Below are 15599 nucleotides of genomic sequence, written 5' to 3' on the forward strand. Positions count from 1 at the left end.
ATGAAAGTGGTACTGGAGCATTGTGAGGAAAGAGGTCATGGATCATTTTGATGACAGTGGTCATGAGCTTTGTGATGAAAAGGGCCATGGAGCATTTTGATAGAGGGGTCATGGGGCACTGTGCTGACATGGGGCATAAGGCATTGTGATGACAGGGGGCATGGAGAACTGTGATGAAAATTTTCCTAGAGCAATGTGATGAAAACACCATGGAGCATTGTGATGAGAAGAGCCATGGAGAATTGTGATGACAAGGGTCCTGGAGAATTGTGATTACAGGGATCATGGAGCCTTGTGATGAAATGTGTCATGGAGCATTGTGATGAGACGGTCATGGAACATTGTGATTACAGGGGACATGGAGAATTGTGATGACATGGGAAGGGAATATTGTGATGACAGGGGTCATGGAGCATTGTGATGACAATTGTCATAGAACATTGTGCTGACAGTGGTCATGGAGCATTGTGATGAAAGCGGTCATGGAGCACTGTGATTACAGGGGACATGAAGCATTGTGAATACATAGGCCATGGAGCATTGTGATGACAGGGGTCATGGAGCATTGTGATGAAAGTAGGCATTGATCATTGTGATGACAAGTGTCCTGGAACCTTGTGATGACACAGTTCATGGAGCATTGTGATGACAAGGACCATGGCGAATTGTGATGACAAGTGTCATGGGGCATTTTGATGACAGTGGTCATCTAGGATTGTGATGAAAGGTATCATGGAGCACTGTGATGACAGGGGCCATGGAGCATTGCGATGACAATTGCCATGGAGCATTGTGATGACAAGTGTCATGGAGCATTGTATAACACAGGCATGGAGCATTATGATGCCAAGAGTTCTGGACCATTGTGATGAAAAAAGCATGGAGCATTGTGATTACGGGGACCATGGAGCTTTGTGATGACAAGGGCAGGGAACACTGTGATGGCAGGGGTCATGGAGCATTGTGATGACAACTGTCATGGAACATTGTGATGACAAGTGTCCCGGAACATTGTGATGACACGGTTCATGGAGCATTATGATGACAAGTGCCATGGCGAATTGTGATGACATGTGTCATGGGTCATTGTGATGCTAGTGGTCATTTAGCATTGTGATGACAGGTATCATGGAGCACTGTAATGAGAGGGTTCATGGAGCATTGTGATGACAATGGCCATGGAACATTGTGATGACAAGTGTCATGGAGCATTGTGAAGAAATTGGCATGGAGCATTATGATGATAAGAGTTCTGGCACATTGTGATGACAAGGGCATGGAGAATTGTGATTACAGGGGCCATGGAGTATTGTGATGACAATGGCATGGAGCATGGTGAGGACAACGGTCATCGAGCATTGTGATGACAGGGGTCATGGGGCATTGTGATGAGAGGGGGCATGGAGCATTGTGAAGAAAAACGTCCTGGAGCATTGTGATTACAGCGGTCATCGAGAATTGTGATGACAGGGATCATGCAGCATTGTGATGACAAGAGTCATGGAGCATTGGGTTGAAAGGTGTCATGGAATTTCGTGATTACAAGGTTCATGAAGCATTGTGATCACAAGGGCATGGAGCATTGTGATGACAATGGCATGGATTACTGTGATGACAAGGGTCATTGAGCATTGTTGTGAAAGGTGTCATGGAGCATTGTGATGAAAAAGGCCATGGAGGATTGAGATGACAAGTGTCATGTAGCATTGTGATGAAAGTGGTAATGGATCATTGTGATGACAAGTGTCCTGGAACCTTGTGATGACACGGTTCAATGAACATTGTGATGACAAGGGCCTTGGCGAATTGTGATGACAGGTGTCACGGGACATTGTGATGACAGTGGTCGTCTAGCATTGTGATGAAAGGTATCATTGTGCACTGTGATGACAGGGGCCATGGAGCATTGTGAAAACAAAGGCAATGGAGCATTGTGATGACTAGTGTCATAGTGCATTGTGATGACACGGGCATGGAGCATTATGCTGACAAGAGTTCGGCAGCATTGTGATGACAAGGGCATGGAGCATTGTCATTACAGTTGCTATGGAGCAGTGTGATGACAAGTGCAGGGAACATTGTGATGACAGTGGTCATGGAGCATTGTGATGACATGATCATGGAACATTGTGATAACAAGAATTCTGGTGTATTGTGATGAAAAGATCATGGAGCATTGTGATTACAGGGGACATAGAGCATTGTGATGACATGTGCAGGGAACATTGTGATGACAGTGGTCAGGGAGCATTGTGATGAGAAGGGTCATGGAGCACTGTGATTAGAGGAGCCATGGAGCATTCTGAATACATAGGACATGGAGCATGGTGATGACAGGTGTCATGGAACATTGTGATGAAAGTGGTCATGGATCATTGTGATGACAAGTGTCCTGCAACCTTGTGATGACACGGTTCATGGAGCATTGTGATGAAAAGGGCCATGGTAAATTGTGATAACACGTGTCATGGGGCATTGTGATTACAGTGGTCAGCTAGGATTGTGATGAAAGGTATCACGGAGCACTGTGATGACAGGGGCCGTGGAGCATTGTGATGAAAAGTGTCATGGAGCATTGTATGACACGGGCATGGAGCATTATGATGACAAGAGTTCTGGAGCATTGTGATGATAAGGGCATGGAACATTGTGATTACAGGGGCCATGGAGCATTGTGATGACAAGGGTAGGGAACAATGTGATGGCAAAGGTCATGGAGAATTGTGATGTCAACTGTCAAGGAATATTGTGAATACATAGGCCATGGAGCATTGTGATGAAAGGGGCCATGGAGCATTGTGATGACAGGCGTCATGGGGCACTGTGATGAAAGGGATCATAGAGCAATGTGATTACATGGGCCATGGAGCAATGTGAATACATAAGCCATGGAGCATTGTGATGACAAGGGTCATGGAACATTGTGATGAATGTGGTCATGGATCATTGTGATGACAAGTGTCATGGAACATTGTGATGACACGGCTCAAGTAGCAGGTTGATGACAAGGGCCATGGCGAATTGTGATGACAGGTGTCATGGGGCATTGTTATGACAGTGGTCATCTAGAATTGTGATGAAAGGTATCATGGAGAACTGTGATGACAAGGGTCATGGAGCATTGTGATGGCAAGGGTCATGGAGAATTGTGATGACATGGGCAGGGAACATTGTGATGACAGTGGTTATGGAGCATTATGATGACAACTGTCATGGAACATTGTGCTGACAGGGATCATGGAGCATTGTGATGAGAGGGGTCATGGAGCACTGTGATTAGAGGAGCCTTGGAGCATTGTGATGACAGGGGCCATGGAGCGTTGTGATGACAAAGGCCATGGAGCATTGTGATGACAAGTGTTATGTAGCATTGTGATGACAAGGGCATGGATCATTGTGATTACAGGGACCATGGAGCATCGTGATGACAAAGGCAGGGAGCATTGTTATGACAATGATATTGGAGCATTGTGATGACAACTGTCATGGAACATTGTGATGCCAGGGGTCATGGAGCATTGTGATGAAAGGGGCCATGGAGCATTGTGATGACAGGCATCACAGGGCATTGTGTTGACAGTGGTCATGGACCATTGTGATGAAAGGGCTCATGGAGCAATGTGATTACAGGGGCCATGCAACATTGTGACGAGGACATCATGGAGCATTGTGATAAGAACAGCATGGAGCATTGTGATGACAAGTGTCATCGATCATTGTGATGACAGGTGTCATGGGGCATAGTGATGACAATGGTCATCTAAAATTGTGATGAAAGGTATCATGGAGCAGTGTGATGACAGGGGCCATGGAGCATTGTGATGAAAATGGTCCTGGAGCATTGTGATGACAGCGGTCATGGAGAATTGTGATGACAGGGATCATGCAGCATTGTGATGACAAGGGTCATGGAACATTGTGATGACAGTGGTCCTGGAGCATTTTGTTTACACGGGCATGGAGCATTGTGATGAGAAGTGATCTGGAGCATTGCGATGACAAGGCAAGGGCATGGAGCATTTTGATGACAGTGGTCATGGAACATTCTGATGACAAGGTTCATGAAGCATTGTGATGACAAGGGCATGGTGCATTGTGATGACAAGTGGCATGGAGCATGCTGATGAAATGGGTACTGGAGAACTGTTAGGAAAGGGGTCATTGATCATTGTGATGACAGGGGTCATGGAGCTTTGTGATGACAGGGGACATGGAGCACTGTGATGAAAGTTGTCCTGGAACATTGTGATGAAAAGCAACATGGAGCATTGTAATGACAAGAGCCATGGAGCATTCTGTAGACAAGGGACATGGAGAATTTAGATGACATGGGTAATGGAGAATTGTGATGTCATGGTCATGGAACATTGTGAGGACAACAATTCTGGAGCATTGTGATGAAAAGTGCATGGAGCATTGTGTTTACAGGGGAGATGGAGCATTGTGATGACAGTGGTCATGGAGCATCGTGATGAAAGGGATCATGGAGCATTGTGATTACAGGGGGCATGGAGCATTGGGATGAAATGGATCATGGAGCACTGTGATGACACGGGCATGGAGCATTGTGATTACAGGGGCCATGGAGCATTGTGATGACAAAGGCTTGGAACATGGTGATGATAAGGGTCATGGAGCATTGTGATGACCAGGGGCATGGAGGATTGTGATTAAAATGGTCCTGGAGCAGTGTGATGACAGCGGATATGGAGAATTTTGATGACAGGGATAATGCAGCATTGTGATGACAGGAGTCTTGGAGCATTGTGATGAAAAGGGCATGGAGCATTTTGATGACAGGGGCCAAGGAACATTGTGCTGACAAAGCATGGAGCATTGTGATGATAAGTGGCATGGAGCATTGTGATGAAAGGTGTACTGAAGCATTGTGATGAAAGGGGTCAAGGCTCACTGTGATGAAAGGGGTCATGGAGCTTTGTGATGACAAGGGCTATGGAGCACTGTGATGAAAGGGGGCATGGAGTACTGTGAAGTAAGTTGTCCTGGAGCATTGTGATGAAAAGCACCATGGAGCATTCTGATGACAAGTGTAATGGAGAATTGTGATGACAGGTGTCATGGGGCATTGTGATGACACGGACATGGAGCATTATGATGATTAGAGTTCTGGAGAATTGTGATGACAAGGGCATGGAGCATTGTGATGACAAGATTCATCGAGAATTGTGATGACAAGGGTCATGGAGCACTGTGATGACAGGGATCATGGGGCATTGTGGTGACAGGGGGCATGGAGCCTTGTGATGAAAATGGTCCTGGAGAATTGTGATGACAGCGGTCATGGAGAATTGTGATGACAGGGATCATGCAGCATTGTGATGACAAGGGTCATGGAGAATTGTGATGACAGGGGTCATGGAATATTGTGATGAAAGGGATCATGGAGCAATGTGATTACAGTGCCTATGGAGCATTGTGAATACATAGGCAATGGAGCATTGTGATTACAGGGGCCATGGAGCATTGTAATGACAAGGGCAGGGAACATTGTGATAACAGGGATCATGGAGGATTGTGATGACAAATGTCATGGAATATTGTGATGACAGGGGTCATGGAGCATTATGATGACAGTGATCATGCAACATTGTGATGACAAGGGTCATGGAGCTTTGTGATGACAGGGGTCACAGAACATTGTGATGGCAAGGTTCATGAAGAATTGTGATGACAAGGGAATGGAGCATTGTGATGATATGGGTCATCGAACATTGTTATCCCAGGGGTCATGGAGCATTGTGTTGCCACGGGCATGGAGCACTGTGATGAGAAGAGATCTGGAGCATTGTGATGACAAGAGCATGAAGCATTGTGATGACAGTGGGCATGGAGCACTGTGATGAAAATTGTCCTGGACCATTGGGATGAAATGCACCATGGAGCATTGTGGTGACAAGAGGCATGGAGCATTGTGATGACAAGGGTCATGGAGAATTGTGATGGCATGGGTCATGGTGCATTGTGATGACACGGTCATGGAACATTGTGATGACAGGGGTCATGGAACATAGTGATGACAAGATTCATGAAGCACTGTGATGAAAAGGCCATGGTGCATTGTGATGACTGGGGGCATTGGGCATTGTGATTACAAGGGGCATGGAGTACTGTGATGACAATGGCCATGGAGCGTTGTGATGACACGGTTCATGGAGCATTGTGATGATGGGGTTAATGGGCATTGTGATTATAGGGGGCATTGGGCATTGTGATGACAAGGGGCATGGAGTACTGTGATGAAAGTTGTGCTGGAGCATTGTGATGACAAGCACCATGGAGCATTTTAATGACAAGGGTCATAGAGAATTGTGATGACATGGGTCATGGAGCCTTCTGATGACACATTCATGGAACATTGTGATAACAATAATTCTGGAGCATTGTGATGAAAAGATCATGGAGCATTGTGATTACAGGGGACATGGAGCATTGTGATGACATGTGCAGGGAACATTGTGCTGACAGGGATCATGGAGCATTGCTATGAGAGGGGCCTTGGAGCACTGTGGTGACAGGCGTCATGGGGCATTGTGATGACAGTGGTCATGGAGCATTGTGATGAAAAGGGTCATGGCGCACTGTGATTACAGGGGTCATGGAGCATTGTGAATATAAAGGCCATGGAGCATTGAGATGTCAGGGGTCATGGAGCATTGGGATGAAAGTGGTAATGGATCATTGTGATGGCAAGGGTCATGGAGCATTGTGATGACTGGGATCATGGAGCCTTGGGGTGACAAGGGCCATGGCGAATTGTGATGACAGGTGTCATGGACATTGTGATGACAGTGGTCATCTAACATTGTGATGAAAGGTATCATGGAGCACTGTGATGACTGGGGCCATGGAGCATTGTGATGACAAGTGTCATGGAGCATTGAGATGACAAGGGCATGGAGCATTATGATGACAAGATTTCTGGAGTATTGTGATGACAAGGGCATGGAGCATTTTGATTAGAGGGGCCATGGAGCATTGTGATGACAGGGGTCATGGAGCATTGTGATGAAAACAGCATGGAGCATTGTGATGACAAGGGTCATCGATCATTGTGATGACAGGTGTCATGGGGCATCGTGATGACAATGGTCATTTAAAATTGTGGTGAAATGTATCATGGAGCAGTGTGATGACAGGGGCCATGGAGCATTGTGATGAAAATGTTCCTGGAGCGTTGTGATGACAGCGGTAATGGAGAATTGTGATGACAGGGATCATGCAGCATTGTGATGACAAGGGTCATGGAGCATTGTGATGACAGTGGTCCTGGAGCATTTTGTTTACACGGGCATGGAGCATTGTGATAACAAGGGCATGGAGCAATTTGATTAAAAGGGCCATGGGACATTGTGATGACAATGGCCATGGCGAGTTGTGTTGACAGGTGTCATGGGGCATTGTGATGACAGTGGTCATCTAGAATTGTGATGACAACGTGCCATGAAGCACTGTGATGACAGGGGCCATGGAGCATTGTGATGACAAAGGCCATGGAGCATTGTGATGACAAGTGTCATGGAGCATTGTGATGACACGGGCATGGAGCATTTTGATGATGGTGGTCATGGAACATTGTGATTACAAGGTTCATGAAGCATTTTGATGACAAGGGCATTGAGCATTGTAATGACATGGGTCATTGGGCATTCTGATGACAGAAGTCATGGAGCATTGTGTTGACACGGGCATGGAGCATTTTGATTACAGGTGCCAGGGAGCATTGTGCTGACAAGAGCATGGTGCATTGTGATGACAAGTGGCATGGAGCATGCTGATGAAATGGGCACTGGAGCACTGTTAGGAAAGGGGTCATGGATCATTGTGATGACAGGGGTCATGGAGCTTTGTGATGACAAGGGCCACGGAGCATTGTGATGACAGGGGTCATCGGGCATTGTGATGACAGTGGGCATTGGGCATTGTGATGACAGGGTGCATTGGGCATTGTGATGACAGGGGACATAGAGCACTGTGATGAAAGTTGTCCTGGAGCATTGTGCTGAAAAGCAATATGGAGCATTGTGATGACAAGAGCCATGGGGCATTCTGATGACAAGGGACATGGAGAATTTAGATGACATGGGTAATGGAGCATTGTGATGTCACGGTCATGGATCATTGTGATGACAACAATTCTGTAGCACTGTGATGAAAAGTGCATGGAGCATTGTGATTACAGGGGACATGGAGCATTGTGATGACAGTGGTCATGGAGCATTGTGATGAAAGGTAACACAGAGCACTGTGATGACAGGGGCCTTGGAGCATTGTGATGACAAGTGTCATGGAGCATTGTGATGACAAGGGCATGGAGCATTGTGATTACAGGGGCCATGGAGCATTGTGATGACAAAGGCTTGGAACATTGTGATGATAAGGGTCATGGAGCATTGTGATTACAGGGACCATGGAACATTGTGATGACAAAGGCAGGGAACATTTTTATGACAGTTGTCTTGGAGCATTGTGATGACAACTGTCTTGGAACATTGTGCTGACAGGGATCATTGAGCATTGTGATGAGAGGGTCATGGGGCATTGTGATGACAGGCAGCATGGAGCACTGTGATGAATGTTGTCCTGGAGCACTGTCATGAAATGCACCATGGAGCATTGTGAAGGCAAGAGCCATGGAGCATTGTGATGACAAGGGCTATGGAGCATTGTGATGACAGGTGTCTTGGATCATTGTTATGAAAGGGGTCATGGATCACTCTGATGACAGGGATCACGGAGCATTGTGATGACAAGTGTGATGGAGCATTGTGCTGACAAGTGCCATGGAGCATTGTGAAGATAGGCGTCATGGGGCATTGTTTTGACAGGTGTCATGGAGCATTGTGATAAAAGGGGTCATGGGGCACTGTGATGAAATGAGTCATGAATCATTGTCATTTCAGGGATAATAGAGCATTGTGATGACAAGAGCCATGGATCATTTTGATGAAAGGGGTAATGGAAAATTGTAATCAAAAAGTCATGGATCATTGTGATTACAGGGATCACGCAGCATTGTTATCACAAGCTCCAAGGAGTATTGTGATTACAAGGGCCATGGAGCATTGTGATGAGAGGGGTCACGGAACATTGTGATGACAAGGGCATGGAGCATTGTGATGAATATTGTCATGGATCAGTGTGACTACAGGGATCATGGAGCATTGTGATGACAAGGGTCATGGAGTATTCTGATGACAGAGTTCATGGGTTCTTTTGTTGACAGGGATCATGGAGCATTGTGATGAAATGGGTCATGGAACACTCTGATTACAGGGGCCATGGAGCATGGTGATGACAAAGTCCATGGAGCATTCTGATGATAGGTGTTAAGGAGCATTGTGATCAAATGGGTCATGGATCATTGTGATGACAGGGGTCATAGAGCACTGTGATTTCAGGGGCCATGGAGCATTGTGATGACAAGGGCATGCAGCATTTTGATCTCAATGATCATGGAGCGTTGTGATGAAAATGGTCATGGAGCATGGTGATGAAAAGGGTCATGTGGCATTGTGAGGACAAGGGTCATGGAGCATTGTGAAGGAAGAGGTCATGCAGCATTTTGATGACAGTGGTCATGGAGCATTGTGATGAAAGGGGTTATGGAGCACTGTGATTACAGGGGCCATGGAGAATTGTGATGACATAGGCCATGGAGCATTGTGATGACAGTTGTCATGGAGAACTGTGATGAAAGGGGCATGGAGCATTGTGACAATAGTCATGGAGAATTGTGATGAAAGGCGTCATGGAGCATTGTGGTGAAGGGGATCATGGGGTATTGTGATGAAAAGCGCCAGGGAGCATATTGATGACAAGGGGCCTGGAGCAGTGTGATGACATGGGCATGGAGCACTGTGATGACAAGGGTTCTGGAGCATTATCATGAAAAGGGCATGGAGCATTGTGATTAGAGGGGCCATGGAGCATTGTGATGAAAAAAGCCATGGAGCATTGTGATGACAGGTGTCATGGAGCATTGTGATGAAAAGGGTCATGGGGAATTGTAATGACAAGGGCCATGGAGCATTGTGATGAAAGGTGTCAGCGAGGAATGTGATGAAAGTGGTCATTGAGCATTGTGATGAAAAGCGCCATGGAGTAATGTGATGACAAGTGTCATGGAGCATTGTGATGTCAAGTGTCATGGATTATTGTGATGTCAAGGATCATGGAGCCTTGTGATGACACGGGCATGGAGCATTGTGATGACAAGTGTTCGGGATCCTTGTGATGACAAGGGCATGGAGCATTGTGATAAAAGTGGTCATGGAGCATTGTGATGACAAGGGCTTGGAGTAATGTGATGACAAAGGGCATGGAGCATTGTGATGACAGTGGTGATGGAGCATTGTGATGACAAGGACTATGGAGAATTGTGACGACAGGGGTCATGGGGCCTTGTGATGACAGGGGACCTGAACCATTGTGATGAAAGGGGTGATGGATGATTACAGGGGCCATGGCATGGAGCATGGTGATGACAAATGCCATGCAGCATTCTGATGACAGGTGTCAAGGAGCAATATGATGAAATGTGTCATGGATCTTTGTGATGACATGGGTCATGGAGCATTGTGATGACATAGGTCATGGGGCTTTGTGATGACAGGGGTCATGGAACATTGTGATGAAAGGGGTCAAGGAGCATTGTGATGACAGTGCTCATTGAGCATTGTGATGACACGGTCATGAAGTTTTGTGATTATAGGGGCCATGGAGCATTGTGATGACAATGGGCATGGAGTATTGTGATGAAAGGCGTACTGGAGTATTTTGAGGAAAGGTGTCATGGATCATTGTGATTACAGCGATAATGGAGCGTTGTGATGACCAGGGTCATGGAGCATTGTGATAACAGGGGTCATGGAGCACTGTGATCACAAGGACCATGTAGTATTGTGATGACAGGTGTCATGGGTCATTGTGATGTCAAGGGCATGGAGCATTGTGATGAAAGGGGTCATGGAGCACTGTGATTACTTGGGCCATGGAGCATTGTGATGACAAAAGCCATGGAGCATTGTGATGACAGGTATCATGGAGCATTGTGATGACAGGTATCATGGAGCATTGTGATGAAAGGGGTCATAAGGAATTGTAATGACAAGGGCCATGGAGCATTGTGATGACAAGTGTCATGGAGAATTGTGATGAGGAGGACATAGAACATTGTTATGACAAGGGTCATAGAATATTGTGATGAAAGGATTAATGGAGCATTGTGATGAAAGGGGTCAGGGATCATTGTGATTACAGGTATAATGGAGCATTGTGATGAAAAAGATCGGGGAGCATTGTGCTGAAAGTTGTCATGGAGCATTGTGATGACAGGTGTCTTGGAGCATTGTGATTATAAGTGCCATGGAGCATTGTGATGACAGGAGTCATGGGGCATTGTCATAAAATGGGTCAAGGATCATTGTGATTACAGGGATAATGGAGCAATGTGATGACAAGTGCCATGGATCATTTTGATGAAAGGGGTAATGGAACATTGTAATCAAAGGAGTCATGGATCATTGCGATTACTGGGATCACAGAGCATTGTTATCACAAGTTCCAAGGCGCATTGTGATTACAAGGGCCATGTAGCATTGTTATGACAAGGTTCATGGAGCATTGTGATGACAGGCGGCCATGGAGCGTTGTGATGAAGGGGATCATGGAGAATTGTGATGAAAGTTGTCATGGAGCACTGTGTTTACAGGGATCATGGAGGATTGTGATGATAAGGAAGTGGAGCCTTGTGATGACATGTGTCATGGAGAATTGTGATGACAAGCGTCATGGAGATTTGTGATGACAAGGGCCATGGAGCATTGTGAAGAGAGGTGTCAAGAAGCATTATGATGAATGTGGTCATGGAGCACTGTTATGACAAGGGCCATGAAGCATTTTGCTGACAAGGGCCAAGGAACATTGTGATGACAATGGTCATGGAGCCTTGTGATGAAAGGTGTAATGGGGCATTGTGATGACAAGTGCCATGGAGCATTGTTATGAAAGGGGTCAAGGGGCATTGTGATGAAAGTCGTCAGGGAGCATTGTGACGAAAAGCGTTAGGGAACATTTTGGTGACAAGTTCCATGGAGCATTATGATGACAAGTGTCATGGAGAACTGTGCAGACAGGAGACATGGAGCATTGTGATGACACGGGTCATGTGGCGTTGTGATGAAATGGGGCATGGAGAATTGCGATGAAATAGGTACTGGAGCATTGTGATGAAAGAGGTCATGGATCATTGTGATAAAAGGGATCATGGAGCATTGTGATGACAATGGTCATGGAGCATTGTGATGAAAGGGGTAATAGATCATTGCTATGACAGGGGTGATGGAGTATTGTGATGATAATGGCATGGAGCATTATGATAACAAAAGCCATGGAGCACTGTGATGAAAGGGTTCATGAAGCATTGTGATGATACGGGTCAAGGAGCATTGTGATGAAAGTGGCCATGGATCATTGCCATGACAGGTGTCATGGAGCATTGTCAGTATAAGGGCATGGAGCATTGTAATGACAGGGGGCATGACACATTGTGATGAAAGGGGGCATGGAGCATTGTGAAGACAGGGCTCATGGAGCATTGTGATGACAATGTTCATGGAGCATTGTGATAAAAGGGTTCAGGGAGCATTGTGATGAAAGGGACCATGGGGCATTTTGATGACAAGGGCCATGGAGCATTGTGATGACAGGGGTCTTGGTGCATAGGGATGACAGGTGTCATGGAGTATTGTGATGAAAGGGGTCATGGATCATTCTGATGACAGGGGTTCCAGGGCATTGTGTTGACTGGGGGCATGGAGCATTGTGATGACAAACGCCTTGGAACATTATGATGACAAGTGTCATGGCACATTGTGATGACAAGGGCCTGGAATATTGTAAAGATAAGTGTCATGGAGCATTATAATGGCTAGGGCCATGAAGCATTGTGATGACGGGGCATGGAGCATTGGGATGACAAGGTCATGGAGCATTGTGAGACAAGTGTCATGGAGAATTTTGATGAGAGGTGGTATGGCACATTTTGATGACAATGGCATGTAGCATTGCGATGTCAAGGGTCATGGAGCCTTGTGATGACAGGGGTTAAGGGGCATTGTGATTAAAGGGGTCATGGGGCATTGTGATGAAAGGGGTCATGGTCCATTGTGATTAAAGTGGTCATGGATCATTGTGATTACAGGGATCATGGAGGATTGTGGGGATAAGGGCGTGGAGCATTGTGATTACATGGGTCGTGGAGCATTTTGATGACAAGGGTTGAGGAGCATTGTGATGAAAGTGGTCAGAGAGCATTTTGATGAAAGTGTTCAGAGAGCATTTTGATGAAATGTGTCATGGAGCATTGTGATGAAAGGGGTCATGGATCACTGTGATTAGAGGGATCAAGGAGCATTGTGATGACAAATGCCATGGATCATTGTGATGAAAGGGGTCATGGAGCACTGTGATTAAAGGGGCCATGGAGTATTGGGATGACTATTGTCATGGAGCATTGTGATTATAAGGGCCATGGAGCATTGTGATGACAGGGGTCATGGAGCATTGTGATGAAAAAGGCCATGGAGCATTGTGATGACAGTGGTCATGGGGCATTGTGATGACAAGGGCAGGGAACATTGTGATGACAGGAGTCATGGAGCATTGTGATGACACGGGCATGGAGCATTATGATGACAAGTGTGCTGCAGCATTGTGATGACAATGACATCGAGCATTGTGATTATGGCGCCATGGAGCATTGTGATGACAAAGGCCATGGAGCTTTGTGATGACAAGTGTCATGGAGCATTGTGATGACACGGGCATGAGGCATTATGATGACAAGTGTGCTGCAACTTTGTGATGACAATGGCATGGAGCACTGTGATTACAGGGGCCATGGAGCATTGTGATGACAATGGCATCGAGCATTGTGAGGACAAGGGTCATCGAGCATTGTGATGAGAGTGGTCATGGAGCATTTTGATGACAAAGGCCATGGAGCATTGTGATGATAGGGGTCATGGGGCACTGTCATGCCAAGGGGCATAGATCATAGTGATGAAAGTAGTCATGGAGCATTGTGAAGAAAAGTTCCATGGAGCATTGTGATAACAAAGGCCATGGAGCATTGTGATGACAGGGCTCTTGGGACATTGTGATGATAGGGGGCATGGAGCATTGTGATTACAGGTGTCATGGGGCATTGTGATGACAGTTGTCATGGAGCATTGTGATGAAAGGGGTCATGGAGCATCATAATGAAAGGGGACCTGTTGCATTGTGACGACAAGAGCCATGGAACATTGTGATGAAAGAGTTCATAGAGCATTGTTATGTAAGTTTTCCCAGAGCACTGTGATGAAAAGCACCATGGAGCATTGTGATGACAAGAGCCATGGTGTATTGTGATGACAAGTGTCATGGAGAATTGTGATGACATGGGTCATGGAGCATTGTGATGACACTGTCAGGGAATATTGTGATGAAAACAGTTCAGGAGCATTGTGATGACATGGGCAGGGAACATTGTGATGATAGGTGTCATGGGGCATTGTGAGGACAGTGGTCATCTAGCATTGTGATGAAAGGTATCATGGAACAATGTGATGACAGAGGTCATGGAGCATTGTGATGATAAAGGCCATGAAACATTGTGATGACAATTGTCATGGATCATTGCGATGACATGGGCATGGAGCATTATGATGACAAGAGTTCTGGAGCATTGTGATTACAGGGTCCATGGAGTATTGTGATGACAATGGCCTGGAGCATTGTGATGACAAGGGTCATCGAGCATTGCGATGACAGGGGTCATTGAGCATTGTGATGACAAAGGCCATGGAGCATTGTGATGACAGTGGTCATGGGGCATTGTGATGACAGGGGGCATGGAAGAATGTGATGAAAATGGTCCTGGATCATTGTGATGACTGCGGTCACAGAGAATTGTGATGACAGGGATCATGCAGCATTGTGATGACAAGGGTCATGGAGCATTGTAATGACAGGGGCCATGGAGCATTGTGATGAGAAAGGCCATGGAACATTGTGATGACAATTGTCATGGAGCATTGTGATGCAACGGGCATGGAGCATTATGATCACGATAGTTCTGGAGCAATGTGATGACAAGGGCATTGAGCATTGTGATTACAGGGGCCATGGAGCATTGTGATGGCAGGGGTCATGGAGCATTGTGATGACAAAGGCCATGGAGCATTGTGATCACAGGGGGCATTGGGCATTTTGATGAAAGGGGTCAAGGAGCACTTTGAATACATGTGCAATGGAGCACTGTGATGACAAATCCATGGAATATTGTGGTGAAATGAGTCATAGAGCATGGTGATGAAAAGGGTCAAGGGGCATTGTAATGACACGGGCCATGGAGCATTGTGATGACAAGAGCCATGGAGCATTTTGATGACAAGGGCCATGGAGCATTTTGATGAGAGGGGTCATGGATCATTGGGTTGACAGGGGGCATTGGGCATTGTGATGACGAGGGTCATGGAGCATTGTGATGAAAGTTGTCCTGGAGCATTGTGACGAAAAGCACCATGGAGCATTGT

The 15599-nt window shown here is 46.1% G+C and overlaps 2 long non-coding RNA genes across 4 annotated transcripts in view; both read left to right on the forward strand.

The window, feature by feature from the left end:
• LOC309631590 overlaps positions 1–6013 on the forward strand; it is a 39443-nt gene extending 33430 nt beyond the window's left edge. Inside the window, exons 1-3 of one of the 3 annotated variants that reach the window (XR_014246391.1) lie at positions 1039–1198; positions 5149–5348; positions 5921–6013. This is a non-coding gene — a long non-coding RNA (uncharacterized lncRNA). The other 2 variants (XR_014246389.1, XR_014246390.1) reach the window with 2 other exon arrangements.
• Positions 6014–8010: 1997 nt separating this feature from the next.
• Positions 8011–14878, forward strand: LOC309631591. The gene is made up of 4 exons (XR_014246392.1): positions 8011–8176; positions 10733–11156; positions 13548–13620; positions 14613–14878. It is a non-coding gene; the product is annotated as an uncharacterized lncRNA (long non-coding RNA).
• The last annotated feature ends 721 nt before the right edge of the window (positions 14879–15599 follow it).

Source organism: Balaenoptera borealis (assembly GCF_965194805.1).
Source record: "Balaenoptera borealis genome assembly, chromosome: 7".
In the NCBI taxonomy this organism is placed as follows: Eukaryota; Metazoa; Chordata; class Mammalia; order Artiodactyla; family Balaenopteridae; genus Balaenoptera; species Balaenoptera borealis.